Source organism: Sminthopsis crassicaudata, chromosome 4, assembly GCF_048593235.1.
Source record: "Sminthopsis crassicaudata isolate SCR6 chromosome 4, ASM4859323v1, whole genome shotgun sequence".
Taxonomy (NCBI): Eukaryota; Metazoa; Chordata; class Mammalia; order Dasyuromorphia; family Dasyuridae; genus Sminthopsis; species Sminthopsis crassicaudata.
Window position 1 is genome coordinate 64,262,908 of NC_133620.1, and position 19,661 is coordinate 64,282,568.

The 19,661-nt window shown below is 36.3% G+C and overlaps 1 protein-coding gene across 1 annotated transcript in view; it reads left to right on the forward strand.

Moving 5' to 3' along the window:
• The first annotated feature begins 708 nt into the window (after positions 1-708).
• The window catches only part of PAPPA2 (pappalysin 2), a 559,101-nt gene continuing 540,148 nt past the window's right edge, over positions 709-19,661 (forward strand). Inside the window, exons 1-2 of the mRNA XM_074308442.1 lie at positions 709-785; positions 18,673-18,850. The gene's annotated coding sequence lies outside the window, so the exon portion shown is untranslated. The remainder of the gene's footprint in view (positions 786-18,672; positions 18,851-19,661) is intronic.

A 19,661-nucleotide genomic window follows, 5' to 3' on the forward strand; every position in this document is an offset into this window, starting at 1 on the left:
AAGAGCCAGTATTAGTTTCTGTTTTTCCTTACTATTCAGACCTTACAAATAAAGAGCATATAAAAGAATCTAAAGGCTGAATTTGACACCAGTGGATAGCAAAGGATGGGGGAGTTTGGATGTGAAGATTTGAGAAAAAAAAATTTGGACTCAGAACTAGTTGAATACAGTTGCCAACTGATCAAATGTCCCTTTGAATCCCTGAATTTATCCATGAAATTTGTATCTTGGAAAATCTGTATTTTTCTGTTGGCAGGACACAAGTTTTGTATTTATCAGAGTTGAGTTTTTAGCACTTCATGTTCTCTTCCCCAAGTGCTCCATGTGTTCTGAATCATTCTACCTTCTTCCTAGTCCACAGTAGTGGGAAATGGACCTTGGGGTTTTATGGTGTAAAGATCAAAAAACATTAGCTTCAGAAGTTTTCTGACTTCTTTTTTCTTCTTATTGCCCAAGGACAATGCCAGATTTCCCATCCATTCTGGACATAGACAAACCAGTAACATCCACATTAATCTAGATTACCACTGACCTCGCTTTATTATGACAACATGTAATATTTTGTGTCTTGTTTAATCACACAATAAGAAGGATACTTCTTACTGACTCACTGTATTTCAGCTGGAGAACATTTGATTATCCTTCAGCATTAACATAGTGCCACAAATGAACATGGCAAGGGAAACTGTACTGGGGGGAAAATCATACCCGGAGGAGATTCCAGTCTGAAAGAAGGAGCTGTCCCACATAGGATGAAGAATGAAGGACTAAAACAAGAGAGTTAAGTAAGTATCATTTTCAAGGGGGTAATTGAAATCCCATTGAAGGCGGTGTAGGAAGGCTTCTAGTCTCCATTGCTGGGGTAGAATTCCAAGGGACAAGAAAGGAAAGTTGGAGTCAGGAGCAGGCACTGAACATGAAATAAGTAATGAAGAGAGGAGCCAGAAGGAGTGTGGGTAGAAAAGAGATGAAATCATAAAACTGGATTGGACCTTCTGATGGGCATCTTTCCTATTTTTAAAGATCAGGGCAGTACTGTGGGGAAACTTGGAAGAGTTTGTAATGGGGATACTCTGCCAGGGAAGAAGACTACTAGAAGCTAGTTGTGGATTGTCAATTTCCATAATAGTAATGATCTCATGCATATACTCACAATTCATAGAAAGTCTTTTTGTAGCTTATGGAAGCGCTGAACTCCCCCTCACTTGGAATTCCCTTGGCCCTTGATTTCTTTCTTCAGCTTTGAGAACCATTGCTGATAATTTTGGAGGGCCTAATTGTGGTTTTCTAGGCTTTCTAATTGTCTAATAAATGCTTATTAGTTCATTGATCTTAACCCAGGGCTCCAGGCTGGGATTAGGACATATTCCATTGAGTATATGAGTTGACTAAATGTAGCTATTAGACACTCAAAAGCACTATGATTTGAGAAGTAGGATATGAAAGCAGAAAAAGTTCTTATAGCATTTTGTCATTGTATCCTCATAGTTCTATTTCTAGTTTATATTCTAATATCAAGTTCCAAAAGAAAAGAACATATTGCTACATTAACTTATTTTAAATTAAACCCTTAGAGACCATTTAACTCAAATCACCATTTATTTATCACCTAGTTACCAAGGCAAAAAATAAAATGTGTAATGACTTTCAAGAAGCATACCTTTTAAAGATGGGACATATATAATATTTGTAAATTTATAACCACAAAGTATATGCAAAGCAATAAAGATAATTTCAAGAGGAAGATAATGCTAACAAAAATTAGGAAACAGAAAATAGGATAATATACCTAGGCTATGCTTTGAAGGAAGGGAGGAAATCTTTTTTTTTTTTTATAATTGCTTTTTATTTTTCAAAATACATGTAAAGATAGTTTTCAACATTCACCTTTGCAAAACCTTGTGTTCCAGTTTTTCCAATCCCTTTTCCTCTTCTTTCTCCCCTAGACAGAAAGTAATCCAATATAGGTATGTATGATTCTTCTAAACATATTTACAAACATCATGCTATACAAGAAAAATCAGATTGAAAATGAAAAAAAAAAAGGCAACAGAAAAAAACCCCAAGTAAACAAACAACAATAATAACAACAAAAAAGGTGAAAATACTATGTTGTGATCCAACTTCAGTCCCCATAGTCCTCTCTCTGGATGAAGATTATTGCCAAATTGATAGAAATCCACCCAGTTTCTAGTTCCTTGCTACTACAAAAAGGAATGCTACAAGGATTTTTGCAAAATGAGACCTTTTCTATGATCTGTTTGGGATATAGACCCAGTAAAAACACTACTGGATTAAAGGGCATACATATTTTAACAGCCCTTTGTACATAGTTTGAGTAATTCTTTAAGTAATGAGGAGGCAGTACTTTTCAGACATAGGAAACTACTTAGGTAAAGATGCAGAAATGGGAAGTATAATGTCGTACATGGGAAATAGCAAACAGATTGACTGAAATAAAGAGTATGTAAAAGGAAGTAATATGAAATGATACTGGAAAGGTATATGAAAACCATCTTTTGTAGTACTTTAAATGCCAGACAGGGGGATTTGTATTTTATCATGGAGGAATTAGGGAGCATGGGAGATTTTTGAGTAGAGGGGTGATTTGATAAGATCTGTGTTTTAGGAATATCAATTTGGAAATTATATGTTGGATAGATCAAAGAAGAAAGAAATCAGGATCAGGGAGTCCAATTGGGAGACTGTTGGAATTGTCTTTTCCAAAGGATATAAGGACATGATCTAGGTAAAAGTCTTATGGGTGAAGAGAAAGAGTTGGACATAGCTATCATAGAGATAGAAAAGGGGTTGGAATATATAGGAAATGTGGATGGAGTGAACTTCAAAATAATTACAGTAACAGTGACAAAGGGACATTCTGGAGGAAGTGGCGATGAGGACTAAAGATGTCCCTGCTCTCTCTCTTAATCCAGTGCTTTGTTCTATGTTATAGAAGGAGGATATAATTAGTATTCAAGATGGTAGCACTGATGCAGCATCTTCTTCCATTGTGGGGATGATGGTTAGATCCTATACATCATTTAATGAGATCATAAAGTCCAAGAGATTTAAATTTAACCAATCAATGATGTAAAGTAGGTAGCAAGGATTTTTTTCTATTACCTCACCATGACATGTGAATAATTGGAGAGGCCAGTAGAATTTTAGCCATTGAATGAAGGCAGATGATCCACACAGGAAACATATCATTATTGTTTGATTCAGACCTCTTTTGATGTCCTAGTGTCAGGCCAGAGATTCTTTTCATTTAATTTACTATTTGCAATCATAATAACCTAAATTTCTATTGTCTTTTACAATTTGCAAAGCACTTTGTCCATGGTGATTCTGTGAGATTGGTTGCATAGATATTATAATTATCCCCATTTAACAGAAACAAATGCTTACAAAAATGAAGTTATCTACCCATGTTATCTCAGCTAATTCTGAACAGTGTAATGACCCAAACTCAGTTTTTTGGAATCTCAGTCAAAAGTTTCTTTCAGCTATATTTTGCCTTATCAGAATCTTAGCATTTAGTGGAATGTTTAAGATGATTTGATGTTTGCTAAAGGTTTTTGATGTCAGTTGGTTCTTGTCCTTCCTTCTTGAAGAGGATTAAAATGATATCACTCTGTTAGAGTTGAGTTACAGTGTGTCCAACTATGGCTGATCAGATTAATATGAGCTCAAAATGCTGGGCCACAAGTTGGACACAAAGAGTCCTTATGAACATTTAGAATGGACTCTCTAATTTTGCACATCTCACATTTCTTTTAGCCTAATTTAGTTCTGCTCAGAGAGCACAGTACCTTCTCTGAGGAGGGCACATCATGCTGGGTGTTCCAGTGTCTCCCATGTCATACAATTGATTCTTGAAGAGAAAGATTGGGAATGTCCTTATATCACTTTTTCTGACCACCTTGTGAGCACTTACCCTGTGTGAGTTCTTCATAAAATAAGTTTTTTGGCCAGCATACATTTGGTATTTGAACAATGTGTCCAGTTCAATGGAATTGTGCTCTCTTCAGTAAGGTTGGAATACTTGGCAGTTCAGTTCAAGAAAAGACCTCAATGTCTGTTATCTTGTCCTTATTGGTCAGGAAAGACTAGTAGCCCTGGTGTGAAGACTGCCAAGCCCTTTACTAGTCTGATTTCCATTTTGTTGTCTACTTGATTCATCTAACTCTCATCTGTGCTCCAAGAAGCTATAGCATGCACAGAAAACACATTCAGTAAATCTTTTTGGCAGCTGGCTAAACCAACTTGAGGGCTAACCAAAGGACTCAAAACCCTAGTGATATCACCATCATGATCATTATAACAAATGAGCCAAACTGGAGTAGGTCAGACTTCAGATCCCTTCCAACTCCAAAAGAAAGTGTGGGAGAGGGGAGGTATTAGATTGACTATCAAACTGAAGGTCTACACAGCCTTTGAGCTGACCTCATTATTATATACCTGTGTGTCATATAATATTTATGAGATCAATCAGCATCTGCCTCCATGTCTCTCAACAGGATTTCATTGGATGCTACATACACTTTTCCTCCCATTTTCTTTTGGTATCTTCTCTTTTCACAGAGCATGGATACACAGTGCCCTCCTGCTGATCCCTGGCTGCCCAGTAGAGTCCTAATAACCCACCCCTCTCCATGGACAGATCCATTGTTTCAGAATTTTTCTTTCTCCTTAGCCAACATTAAAATTTACTGCCTTTTCTAATTCCCTCAGGGACCAATTCCCTATTTGTCCTGGTGACAATTATTTGATGAACTAATTCCCAATTTAAATGGATTAGTCTATTACTGACCCTCCCTTCCCTCCAACTGTGTTTGCTTTTCAATAAAGGCAGCAACCAACTTAATCCAAAAGAATAAAACTCCAGTGGTAGAATTCTGTACATTGTAATAGTCTATTGAGAAAAGTATAGGTAAGGACATGGAAAGCCATAGAAGAGAAGCTTTCAGTCCACTGTGCCGGATGATATCTGAAATGCCTGAGGAAACAAAGGTTTGAACTCCTGAGCATATCATTTTATTAAACCAATGTATGCCAGTCCAGGGGGACCAGACCTCCTCAGCTTGTCACTGGACCCTGAATATAGGGGGAGACAGATTTTTAAGCCTTAAAATAAAACAACAGAATAGAAACCAGTATACAAGATTAGGTAATCTGATTTCTAATTGGAGGAAAGATTAGAGACTTTCCAAAGCAGAAGGAGAGTGAACAAGTATAATTCCCTGAAAACAGAAAAACAGTATCCTACTCCTCACAAGTATTTATATTTAATCAAAGAAACAAAGAAGTAGTAGCTTATTGACCAATATGGAGCCACTTTTTAGATACATATGGGTTACTTGAGGAAATTCCTTGAGGCAATCTTAGGATCTGACTGGAGTTTTGGTCAGCATAACCTAGTCCTTAGTTAAGAGTCTCTAAGCAAAAGGTAGAGGTGGTTCAATTTCCCCAGACACAGAAGCCAGATAAAGTTTTCTCACAACTTCCATAATTGAATAAAGTTTTCTCACAAGACAGGAATTGGACTAGACCCGTAATTGAATAGAAAGGGAATTGAACTATCCAGAATTGAGTCATAAGATGGAGTCAGTATAGTTCACTCAATTCTCACAATTCCCTCAGCTCCTAAATCATTCCATGTAGACTGCTGTCTACTCCACTGGCAGGCAAACCAATCCTTAACACATTTTCCAGCAAAAGGAAAACTGGTTCTAGAGATACAATTCCAAGGTAGGCTAAATGGGCAATCACTTGTCTTATCAAGTCTATAACTCAGTTCCTCCATTTACTTAAAAATATTCCCAGTTGCCTTGAGTGTTGTGGTATGACTATGTTTGGTTCCAATTCTTCCCTTTTAGTAAAAGAGCATACATTTCTTTTTTACTAAGGATACAGGAAAACATCTTTTCCCAAGCTGAATTATAACAAGTCTGACCCACTTACCTCAAGGAGTCTGAAAGTCCTCAGGATAGGTATAGTGGAAGGCCCCAGTCTGGGGGGACTGAATGGAAGTTTGTAGGAAACAATAGGAACCTGTTTAAATGGATTGGGTGATATACTGTGGTGATATGCAAGATGAAGCATAGTCCATGTTCTTGAGAACCTTACTTACCCCAGAGACAAGACTAACATGCAGGGAATAATTAACAAATAATAACAAAGAGAATGATTAAGTGCTAAATTCTATGGCAGAGAGAATGCTATAGAGCAAATGAAAGAATGTCCCGTAATAGGTTCTGCGTAAAACAGGAGCATCACTTGAGACCTTACCACATATTTACTATACCACAGTTACTATACCACGCAATTTAAGTCTCTTTTCTCCCTGCCCTACCCTTCCTTCACCACATTGACATTATAGTGTGTTTATTATGCCATTGTTATATTAGGTTGATTGAATTATTCCCTTCACTGCTTCTCCATTGCCTTCCGAATCCAATTTAAATTTCTTGTCCTCACTTCTAAGGGCCTTCACCACTCAGTTCCTGCCTCTATTTGCCCCCTTTTCTTTGCCTTCTCCAACAGTTAATTGCTATATTTGAGAAGGTCACATCTGTTTTCTGCTTACTTATGGGCTTTCTTGATCCCTTTTTTGCCCTCTTGATGCACATTTCTCTAGCCCACAGTTTGACTTCAAAATAGATGTTCAATGCAGCCATTTTGATTGATTTGGAAATTTCTGATCTACACAGTAGGAATCATAGCCAATCCACCTCCTTCTCTTTGTTTTACTGAGGAGGAAATTGAGGATATGAGATGTATGACCTGTGTAAGGTCATATAGGGAGTAAGAAGTGAAGACAGGGACTGAACCTTGGTCATCTGACTCCAGAGCTGGTAATTGTAATAATTTACCTCATTAGTCTGCTAAGAAGACCAGGTGAGAATTGTTATAGAAGATGTTTCCTTAATTATTTCATTGGTAACCTTTTTTTTCCTATTAACTCTAAACACATTTAGGGACTAACAATGGCTTTGGGAACCAGAAAGATCCACATATTTTAAAAGATCCTCGTGGCAAGTCTTTTTGGGTTGGCTTACAAAGTAAAACTCCAAAGAGGCTCAGCTGGATTCTACTAATTTCCATAGTCCTTGAAGTCTCCAGGAAATAGTCACTGGTGGTAGTCCCTGAACTTCTTGCCTCAGTATTATTCTCTGGTATCTTTTTGTACCCATCTTGGAACCCTGCTTTGGAAATTTTGCTACTAATTCTTTACCAGCAAAGTTTCTTTCCCCTTCCTACCTCTCCCTGTACTTGCAGAGATAAGAATAAAGCAGCTAGTTCCTTCTCTGAGGTTATAAAATCTCTGGCTCTTTCTACCTCCTAAGTTTCTGTAAGAGAACCCAAAGATTAGAGATTTCAGTTGCCTTACCCAGAGACCCAATCAGTGAACTTCAGAGAATTAAAGAGTAAAGCACAATAACAAGAATAAAGTCCAATGAACTTATTAAAGTCTACCACAACTTTGGCATTAGTGGGAATCATTGTTTGGGATTTGTTTGTCAATTAGTTAAATGCAGCTGGCCCTTAAAACTCCCCTCACCCGTGTTCCCCTCCCACTGCATGTCCACCCCCAACTCTCCAGACAGCAGGGATTTATGTCCCATTTAAAATTATTGGACTTTATAATGGGGAAGAAAGCTCAATGTCAAGCTAGAAGGGATTCCCATTCTTGGATTAAGAAACTTCTGAAGTTCTATTTGTAGTGTATGTTGCCAGAGCCCTCTGATCCAATTGTCAGACTCCCCATCTCTCTGTAAAGGATGAATACTAATAACCCAAACTGATATCATGCTTTAAGGTTTGACAAGTACATGATGGTTATTACTTCATATGAGCCTGTGAAGTAGATGCTGTTATTACTCCCATTTTATAGTTGAAAAAAAGTGACTTGTCCAAGATCACACAGTAAATATATGACTCAGCATTCAAACTTGTCTTCCTGACTCATGGCCTAATGCTCTATCCCCATTGTTTAGTGATTTTCAATTATGTTGGATTTTTGGTAACCTAGTTTAGGGTTTTCTTGGCAAAGATACTGGATTGGTTTGCCATTTCCTTCTCCAGTTTATTTTACATATGAGAAAAGTGGTACAAATAGAGTTAAGTGACTTTCTGAGGCTCACACAGCTAGTGAGAACCCAGATTTGAGCTCCAGAAGGTGAGTCTTCCTGCCTCCAGACATTCCAGCTAATTGTTATCATTGTTTATGATTAAAGGTAAGCACAGTGATAGAGCCTCATGAGCTATTGTATTAGTTAGGAATGCAGCCCCATAGAGTGCCTTGAACCTGAGGTTGGTTGCTTTCCTAGAGACATAACCCGAATTTGAATGGGGTATCTTTGAGGGGGCTTCTATTAAAACCTAGGGGATGGGTTAGTTCAGATCAATCATCAGTAGGACTAGGGAAGAAACAGTTACTAATGATCAGCATTTGGCAAACTGAAATGAATGCACAAAGAGTGATTTTCATGTATCATATAATTACTATATGTCAGGGATTCAGATGTGGTTCATGTTCTGCCAGTATGTCCTAACCCCTAAGCTGCATGGTCTTGCACTCAACTGAGTGTTCTAGCCACACACCACTCAGTTGCTGCTGTCTAGGGAGAGGTTGGTCTTTTATGTGAGGACTTTCCTAGTCTTCTGCTTCCCTTTTCTCTAGTTTCTTCCTGATGAAATGGTTTTATGTATGATGCATGTATATATAGCATATGCTTATCTAGCTATAAATACATAAATACACACATCCATGATATGTTATAAGCAGTGGATAGAGAGCTGGGCTTAGAATCAGGAAAACTTATCTTCTTGATTTCAATCTAGCCTGAGATACTAGCTGTGTGACTCTGGGCAAGTCACTTATCCATGTTTGCCTCAGTTTCCACATCTGTAAAATAAGCTGGAAAAGGAAATGGCAAATCACTCCAGCATCTTTGTCAAGAAATTCCCAAATGGGGTCATGAAGAATCAGACATGGCTGAAAATGACTGAATAACCACAATAATAATATATCTCTTAGATATACATGGTTTATTTTCATATCATCCCAGGAGAATGTGAGCTCCTTGAGCACAGGGACTGTCTTTTGCCTTTCTGTGGATCCCCAGAGGCTAGCACAGTGTCTGATACATAGTAAGTGCTTAATAAATGCTTATTAATTAACTGATGAAGCAAATTTCTCAGTATCCAAAGCACCATTCGTTTACTTGTCTCCCTATTGTTCTTCTGTCCCTGATGTGTTTGCATCTCCCCTAATCCATGATCTCCAAATACCTTGTTTTACCAACCCTACCTGGAAGATCTTCCAACCTGCTATCTCATAGATTATTGAGTCTCTGGTTTTGGCCTTTAGATAATGCTATCACTTTTGCCTTGACTCCTATCATGTGGTTTTGTATTATCTTTTGGCTTGCTCACCTTTTCTTCTTTGAATTAGTTGGCTAACACTTTGGACTGATGCATAGTTTCATAAAATTATAGATTTAGAGCCTAGACAGAAACCTGAAGGTCACCAGTCTAAGTCTTCATTCAATAGATAAAGAAATTGAAAAAGAAAGATGGTAAGTGACTTGTTAAAGTCTTTTGCTTTTCTTAATTTAATTTAATTTAATTTAATTTAATTTAATTTAAAAAATGTTTCCCCAGTTACATGTATAAAACATTATTTTTTTGGTTACAGAGGTACATTCATTTTTACATGTTTATGAATCATCTTGAGAGAGAAAAATCAGAACAAAAGAAAAAAAAAAACAAGAGAGGGGGAATAAAACAAAAAAGGGGAATTGAACAAAGCATTTGTTGATTTACATTCAATCTCCATAGTTCTCTCTGGATGTGGATGGTATTTTCCATCCAAGTTTATTGGGATTGCCTTGGATCTCTGAAGCACTGAGAACAATGAAGTCTGTCATATTTGATCATTACACAATCTTGCTCTTGCTGTATACAATGTTTTCCTGCTTATGCTTGTTTTGCTCAGCATCAGTTCATGTCAATCTTTTCAACTTATCCAAAATCTTGTAAAGAATAGGTGATGATAGAGATATGAATTTTGGTTTTCCTAGTCCAATTCCTCTGTGTATTCTTTTTTTTTTTTTTTTTTTTTTTAATGCTTACTAATTAGTCAATAGTCCTTGAGGATCCTTGGAATTAGGAGAACTTGGACTAGAAGCCTCACCTCTGATCCATATTAGTTATGTGACTGGGCAAATTGCTAACACTCCCAATGCTTTCCTAGTCATTTCTTTAAGAGTTACAGCAGTATGGGCATTGATAGAGAAAGTTTCCTTAATGAAGTCACAGGTCTAGATCCAATTTCCCCTTCCCTTACAACTCACATGAATTAATAAAGACAGTTCAACTTCAACTCTGTCAGAAACCTTTTTGTTCATTCCAGCAGTTTTCTCTTCCCTCTGAATTTTCATAATCCTTTGTACTCCCTATTACACTTTCACATTCTATCCAGTGTTCTAATTCTGTGTGTAACACATCTTATCTTCTTAATTAGATTGTAAACTATAAGAAGATGGAGACTATGGCTTATTTATATTTTACCCCCCCCCATATTTGCATGTAATAGGAACTTTATAAATCTTTGCTCAATGAATGAAGTGAAATCAATGAACAGAATCTCTTTCTTTGGTTAGCTATTGAATTCAAGGCTCCTCCCCTTATCTCATTCTATCTTGTCCTCAATTTGCATATTTTAGCTTTTCTTATTTAGTAGAATTAATGTTTATGGTATGGGGAAAGATTGTTATTTGATACATATATGATTGGGTTAAGAAGGAATTCCTATTCAACTGGTTTTCCTATACCATAAGCTCCTATAATTGTGTTTAATAAGAATGTTCCAGCTTTTTGGCAGCAATGCAATGACTATACAAAAGAAAGGAACATGTTAAACATCAGAGTGTTTACTTATACTAGCAACCTATTTTAATTAAAGAAACCAGCTGCAAAGTTATGATCCCCATACACTGAAGTCCAGGTCTCCTCAGCTGACTTAGAGATCTGGATGTTTTTTCAATACCTCGCCTAGTGAATACTGATTTCTTCTCCACAACAACAGTTTCTATTGCTCCACTATCAATGGACTTGAATCCTCCTACTTGTAGAAATTAGACTATTGCTCGGTCCCATTAGTAGAAATAATTTAGCAAAGTGGTTGCATTATTCAAATTCATACTATTTAAAGTTATAATTACATGCAAAATATGGTGATTGCTTCTAGTCCAGTGGAAATATGCAATGAAAATTTGAATAATGCAACTAGTTCATTGATGGGAACCTGGCTGTAATAGGATTCAGTTTTCAATTTCATTCCCAAACCTACTCTCAATCAGTTCCATATTTAAAAACTCAAAATCCAATTAAGCATAAACATCCAGACATCCCCAATGTATAATGGACCCAGAATTCATATCATCCTAATCTTTTTTTAAAGATGCTAGGGCAATACAGAAAACTAGGAAAGTAAGATGGACCACAAAATACTTTACCAATAAGTGTCTCAGAAAGATAGAAGATATCTCTATTTTTTGTTAATTCAACAAATAACTGCATTGGTATCCCTAAAGAAAAACCAGCAACCATCCCAATAATTAACCATTATGAGATAATGTCTTATTTGATGACCCTTGTAAATCTACATCATCATTCCTTGGAGTACAAGAAGCTACTTCTTCCAGATAGGGTCTAAATCCTTCATGTAGAAGAAAAGCTTTATACATATTATAGGAACAGGGATAAGATAGAGACAGGGATAGGGGCAGAGACAAGGACAGGAATTGAACTTGTGATTTCATTCATGTTGTGAGTTCCCAGTGAGGAACTCACTCATTTTACCAATGTAGGATAGCATTCTTTGTAATGTGAAATCATAGATTATTGCCTATAGTCCTGAGAAGTGAATTGCTTGACCTAGATCACATGGCTGATATATATCAAAGGAAAGACTTTTACCCAAGGTTTTCTTGACTTGGAGGTCAGTTCTTTCTCTCTATTATCTTTAACACCCATTCCATACCTTTAAAATACATAAGGATTCTTCCCTGAGTCCCTACAAACTTGTTTATACAGACCACAATTCCCCTCTGTCTCTCTATAGCCTTTATCTTTTCGTTTGCTTGTAACATTTCTTGTCTTTTTTCAAGGAATACTTCCTGAAAATCTGAAAAATAGAAATACATTCATTTTCTCCTTTAGCATGGAGACCTGATTTTATTCTCAAAGGAGGCACTTTCAGTTTGAAAATAAGGGTTACACTGTTCCATTCTGTCCTTGATTACAAACCTTTTTCTCATCTTCTTCCCCCTTCACTATCTTTGAAAGATGGCCTCTTTATCATCTTTGAAAGTCATCAAGGATGTAATGTAAACTTCTGGACTTGAAGTTATGAAGACCTGGTATCAAATCCAACTTCTGATACTATCTGAGTGATTATGATAAAGTCATTTAGCCCTCAGCTTTCTCATTTTTACAGGAATATCATGAGGTTATAGCAAAATGTATGTAGAATTCTTTGCAAACATTAAAGTGTTTATCTAAATACTGTCTATCACTGTCTTCCAGATTTTTTGTACCTAATTGGATGTCAATTAGTAAATCTATTTACTGCCAAACTAAACTGAAATTTTCAACTTTTCTAGTCTTGGATTTTTATTGAGTTTTTTAAGACCAAATTAACCATGATTGCACATGTATGTTTTTTTTTTAAAAGATATTAAATTTTTTATAGCTTTTTATTGACAGAACATATGCATGGGTAATTTTTCAACATTGTCCCTTGCACTCACTTCTGTTCCAACTTTTCTCTTCCCTCCCTCTACCCCCTCTCCTAGATGGCAGGCAGTCTCATACATGTTAAACATGTTAAAGTATGTCTTAAATACAATATATGTGTACAGATCCGCACAGTTATCTTGTTGCACAAGAAAAATAGGATCCAGAAGGTAAAAATAACCTGGGAAGAAAAATAAAGATGGGAGTAGTCCACATTCATTTCCCAGTATTCTTTCTCTGGGTGTGACTAATTCTGTCCATCCTTGATCAATTGGAATTGAATTGGCACATGTATGTTCTATATCAAATTGCTTACTATCTGAGAGAGTAGTATGGAAGGTGAGCAACATGTTCTGGAGCTCACAATTTTAAGAAGTGGAAATTAAAAATTGACTTAACGGGTAATTGGGAAAATATTATTTAAAAAGACCAAATATATCTAGTAGAGTTTGAGAATTGGGTGGGGCTTTTCATTTAAAATAAACTTTCCTTAGATCACTTTAAGGATTCAGTATTAGCTTAAATTTTATTTGTTGATAGCAAATCCTAACACTCTCTCAGATATTCTCAGAGAACAATGAACCTAGGTAGTACTTATTTTTCAATTGTGATGTGATATTTTTCCTATATTCATTGGTTATAATCAGTTAGTGGTATGCTGGTAAAAGTTTTACAGCTAGATCTTCAAAAAATAATATAACATACTTTTAAACTTAATCTTCACTATTAACATTGGTCACATTATTTTCTTAAGTCCAAACAATTAACAAAGTAATAAACTCTGATTTGTAGGTTTTTTGATTTCTAAAGTATAAATACTCACATGAAACTTTAAAAGCAAACAACCTATAGGAGTTTATTCCAGCACATTCCTGAATGTGTGTGTGTGTGCTTAATGGTATTTAGTTTTTCTAAAGACATGCAAATATAGTTTTTAACATTCATCTTTACAAAACCTTGTGTTCCAGATTTTTCTCCCTCTCCTCCTCCTGTCCACCAGCCCCTCCCAAGACAACAAGCAATCTGATATAGGTTAAATGTATACAATTCTTCTAAACACATTTCCATATTCATTATGCTAAATAAAAAAAATCAGCTCAAAAGGGGAAAAGAAGCATGAGAAAGGAAAAAACAAAACAAAACAAAACAACAAGAGCAAATAAAACATGAAAATACTATGCTTTGATCCACATTCAATCTTCATAGCTCTCTCTAGATGCAGATGGCATTTTCCATTATAAATCTATTGGAATTGCCTTGAATTACCTCATTGTTGAAAAGAGCCAAGTCCATCACAGTTTATCATTACATAATGTTGTTGCTATGTACAATGTTCTCTTGGTTTTATTTGCTTCACTTAGCAGCAGTTCATATAAGTCTTTCTAGGCTTTTCTGAACTCAGCCTGCTCATCATTTCATATAGAACAATAATATTTCTTTACATTCATATACCATAATTTATTCAGCCATTCCCAAACTAGTGGGCATCCACCCAATTTTCAGTTCCTTGTCACTACAAAAAGGGCTGATGCAAATATTTTTGCACATGTGGGCCCTTTTCCCTCTTTTATGCTTTCTTTGGGATACAGAGTTTTGGATGTTAATACATGTATGGCAGGCAGCTCATGTAACATTTGGGCCCTACATTACTTCCAGTAATCTGTACCCTCTGTCTAGTATTCAGCCATCCAACAGCAAGAAACATTCTTTAAATATTATTAATCAGAACTTCACCTCTTCCAAGATTATGAACTCTGAAATTCTTTACTCTTATCTCATCATAAATTCTATTTTATTCTCCTTTATTCAACTTCACTCAATTCTAGTGCAAAAACATTTGCTAAATGCTTATTACGTGGAAGATGAACCTACTCATTTTATTGCTTGTGACCTATAGAATCATAAGAACCTTCCCCTCTCTACTTTTTTCCTCTTGTCCTCAGGAGTCTTTTGGCTATCTTTGGGTTTCTTATCCTTTCTACTCCATAGTTAGTTATAGCAATGATGCTCTAAATAGCAACTTCAGAATCTTAACTTCTTGACTCTATACTTTGAACATATGCCCTTGATATCATTATGTATGGCCTTCTCCAAGACCATTTCCATCAATCATTTTCTTTCTTTTTATGCCACTGAGAGATTAAAACTGCTCTCTTCCAAGGTGACCAACATTTTCTTAAGTGCTAAATCCAATGACATTTTTTCAGTCCTCATTTTTATCGACTTCTCTATAGGATTTGAGACCATTGCCCACCTTTTCCCCTTAGCTATATTCTCTCCTACATATGTTTATGGAAGGTGATTATTTTCTCACTCTCCTTCCTCTTTCCTTTTTGCTTCTTGTGGTGCTTTGCTGGACCACCATCTGTTTGTCCTCTGAGTATACACATCCCTTAGACTCTTTCCTGGGTCCTCTTTCCTTTTCTTTCTATAATAAGAGTTATTAGCAGATGTCCATGGACTTGTTTTAAAAATATATTTTATAACTGTATTTCAAACTAACCGATATCTTTTGTATACATTTTGTTTTATATATTTAAAATTACTTTGCAAAAGAGCCCATATGTTTTATCAGATTACCAAAAGGGTTCATGACACATATTATATTTGTGATATCATCAGCTCTAATATATTTAATTATCATTATAAAATACATGAAGCCCAAATCCATGCATTCAAACAGCATCTCTCTGCTGAGGTCCAGTTTTATCTCATCCCAGACCTGTTAAACACCTTCCCCTGGTTATTCTAAAGATACCTCAAATAGATCCAAAACAACTCTCTTCCTGCTTCTCTATCCCCCAATTCATATCTCTTCCAAACATTCCATCTTTAAGGACTTTTTTAACCCTTTTCACTTTCTGAACTTTAAGTTCCAAATCAACTGCAATTTATCTTGTCAATTTTACCTTCACTTTTTTATGTCTAACCCCCTACTCTCCCCTCATGCTGCAACCTTAGTAGATCAGACTCTCATCATCTCTTGATTATGGAAAGAGTCCTTAATTATTTTTATTCATTTATTTCACAAACAAGACTTATTCAGTATTTATTACATATCAGACACTATGATAAGCACAGTAAATGACCCTTAAGGAGCTTATATTCTATTGCTAAGAAATAACATTCATAAAGAAAAGCAGATAAGACAAAGTAAATGAAAAATAATTGTAGGAATAAGGTAGGCACAAGCAACTGGGAGAATCAAAATAGGATTCATGGAAGAAATAGCAATTGAATGGAGTTTTGAAGAAAGATAAGGATTCTATAATAAAATCAGGGTGATTAGAAAGTGAATTTCTGTCATTCAGGGACATATATATATATTATATATATCATATATAATATATATATATACATATATATATATTATATATATCATATATAATATATATATATATACATATATATATATATATATATATATATATATATATATATATATATTGCTTGTTTGTTGTCCTTCATTCTTGAAAAAGATCAAAATGACATCTCTATGTTACAGTCAAGTTAGTGTGTGGCTGACAGACCAATATGAGCTCAGAATGTTGTGCCACAGGTAGGACATAAATATTTCTTATGAATTTTTGGGATGGATTCTCTAACTTTGAGCATCTTACATTCATTTCTTCTGAGCTAATTCTTCTTTGCTCATAGAGAACAGCATCTTCCCTTATGAGCCTGCCATCCGGGCAGTCCTGTGCCAATGTCTCCCATGTTGTACAATTATTTCTAAAATTCTTAAGATAGACCTCGAGAGTGTCCTTGTATTGCTTTTTTTTTCTTACTATTTGAATACTTGCCATATGTGAGTTCTCCATGAAATAGTCTTTTTTTTGTAAGCAAATAGTTGGCATTCAAACAAATGTGGTAAACCCAATGGAGTTGTTCTTTTTTCAGGAGAGTTTGAATGCTTGGAAGTTTAGTTCAATACCAAGTGTCTGGTACCTTATCCTGTGAGGTGATCTTCAGACTCTTCCTAAGACAATTCAAATGTAAGTGATTTGGTCCAGAACCTGTGCAAACATACTATCATGAAATCGATGTACCATACTGATGAACTTCTCTGGGCAAACACATTTTGACATAATTTTTCTTAAGCTCTTGCAAAGGCCTTGTTCAGATATACAAATGATGTATACTGACCTATGTCCTGGTCCTGACATTCCTCCTGGAGTTGTCAAGCAGCAAACACCATATCAACTGTTCCTCAGCTCCTTCTGAGGCCAGATTGACTCTCAGGTAGATGGGCCTATTTCCAATTGTAGGATCAGTCTATTAAAGAGGACTCTGGCAAGAATCTTGATGACAATGGCTAAGAGAGAGACTCCACCTCTCCCACCATGATCGTCACAGGGCAATCTATTCCCTTTACCTTTCTGGAGATGGACATCCTTGAACTACTGGGGCATAACTTTTTCTTGCCATATAATGTGGGAAAATATCAGTCAGCTTTTGTGTGATCAAGGATTCCTTTACCTTGTAAATCTCAGATGGAATAGAATCAGCAGCAGATGCTTTGCCACATTAAAGTAGCCTAAAGATGTTCAAAATTTCTTCTTCAGGTAGAACTTTAGCTGGGGAATGATTAATTTCAACCTGATGTAAATAGTTAATGACTTTGACTGAGATGGTCTGTTGAGAACTCTCAGGAAGTATTCAGTCCATCCGTCTAGGATCGTGTCCTTATCACTAATCAATGTTTGTCTTCATCAGCACTGAGTGTTTCTCATTTTCATTCAACAGTTCTTAATTTCCTATTATTTTCATCAAATCAGTTTGTGAGTGTTCTGACAGTGCTGTACAGCAAATCTCTGAAAGCTGACCATGCCTTTTCTGCTCCACTGTTGCCAACTGTGTGTAGGCTCATCCTCCAAGTTAGCAATAGACTATTCCCTCCCAGAGAAATGACTTTAATTCTTCTGGTAGTCTTTTTTTGCCCTGGGGCTGCCTCTTTTGTGGAATGTGAATATTTATCTTGGAGAGAATAAGTCTATGATCAGTTCAGCACTCTGCACCATATTGCCTTTGTCATTCTTACATCCCTCTATCTTTTCTACTTATATTTACATAATCTCTTAAATGCAATGTTTGCTGCAAAGTTGCATCCATGAAGTTTTATTTCATTTAGGAAAACAGAATACAGTGTTGGTAATGAGAAGGTCATGAGATGCACAAATCTTCAGTAGTAAGTGATCATTGCTATTGCTATTTCTGACTTCATTCTTCCCAAGGACTCCCTATCATATCTGATAGCCTGAGCCTCCTGTAACATTAAAGCCACTCAGAGTTAGAAGCTTGTCCTCCTAAGGGTCTCCAGGTCTTCATAAAATTTTTCTTTGACTCATAAGGGTTTGACATGGCAGGAGCATACACACTGATGATGATGGCATAGCATTTTTCTCATTTCTCATTGTCAAAAGCTTGTCATTCACACCTTTTGGAAGGTATATAAGCTTGCTTACTAGATTAGTTTTGATTGCAAAATCTACACCAGCTTCACAGTGCTCCTGGAGATGTGGCTATTCCAGAAAAAACAAAAAAAAACAAAACATGTATCCAACTGCTAATTCAGTAAACTGGAATTTATCTGCCAGCCTTGTTTCATTCAGGGCTGCTATTTGGATGGGATACCTGTTGAGTTCTCTCCCAACAAATCTGTTTAGCTTTCAGGTCTTCTGGATTTTGTGTTGTGTATAAGTGTGTGCATATTTCATGTTCCTATGGTGAGCTGAATCAACTTTGCAGAAGTTTTTGTACATTTTTCAATGTTTTGACTCCAGGGTGGGATCTGGCCTGCTGCAGTAATCAGGCCAAAGTGATACAAGCAGATAATTTTTAGCCCCTTCCTCACACCTGCAGGTGAGAATGCAATCCTTAAAAGGCTGCTCAGAAACCTAAGGAGCTGCCAAATCTCACTGTTGCTTCCATTGAGAAGATTACTTTATGGCTTGGGCTCCCTGTGTGCAGAGTTATGACTACAGCTCTTAGTGAATCTGTACCTGCTGCTTTCACTCAGCTGTCACCAAAGGGCTTTGAGGTAGGTAAAAGTGGTAAAATAGTATGGTGATGTTTTGATTTGTGTATAAATTGGATTTAAATGAAACAGAGTTTCAGGAAATCATTAGTCACGATGAAACAATTGGACAACTCCCTTGTAGCAACTGAAGGTCAAGGAAAACTCTTTTACTTTTGTGTTATGAGTAGACAGGCCTGGAGTAAAGGGAAGCTTCCTTTGCTGTTGACCTTTATTGTGTTTTCTCAGAGCAGAAAATGACCTTTTGGTTCTGCTCATTTCCTTCCACTTCAGGTCACAAGTCTTTCCAGGTCTCTCTGAATTCTTCCTTTTTCACCATTTCTTAAGCCAAGTCAATAAGTATTGAGGAGAGGAGCTGCTCTGTGCCAGCACCCAGAGTAGCATACTTAATAGCCACCAACCAGTAAAACTATCTTGACAGACAAGCCAAATCAGGTTGAGGGTAATTGACAGGCTTCAAACCTGTCATGGAGTGAGGGGAATGTGTACCCCAAAGATGTAAAGATTTTCACCAACAAAATAAATGGATAAGAACCATTTGTTCCAACAGCCATAAAGGTACTGTGGAGCATTTAGAGACTAGTCAGATATCCAAGATGCCAGGGTCATCTATTACATCCTTTGTCAGTGCCTTGACTTTTGTCTTGCTTTGATGGCTCTGAAACAGATACTGAGCGTGATGACTTTGTGCAACTTTGCCTCCATTAGTTATAATTCATGGCCACGCCAAGACATTATTCTCATTTTGACTCAGAGACTCAATTGAATCAGGCCTGTGTCCTCAATGAATATTATTTTCTTGCTCTAAATGTTT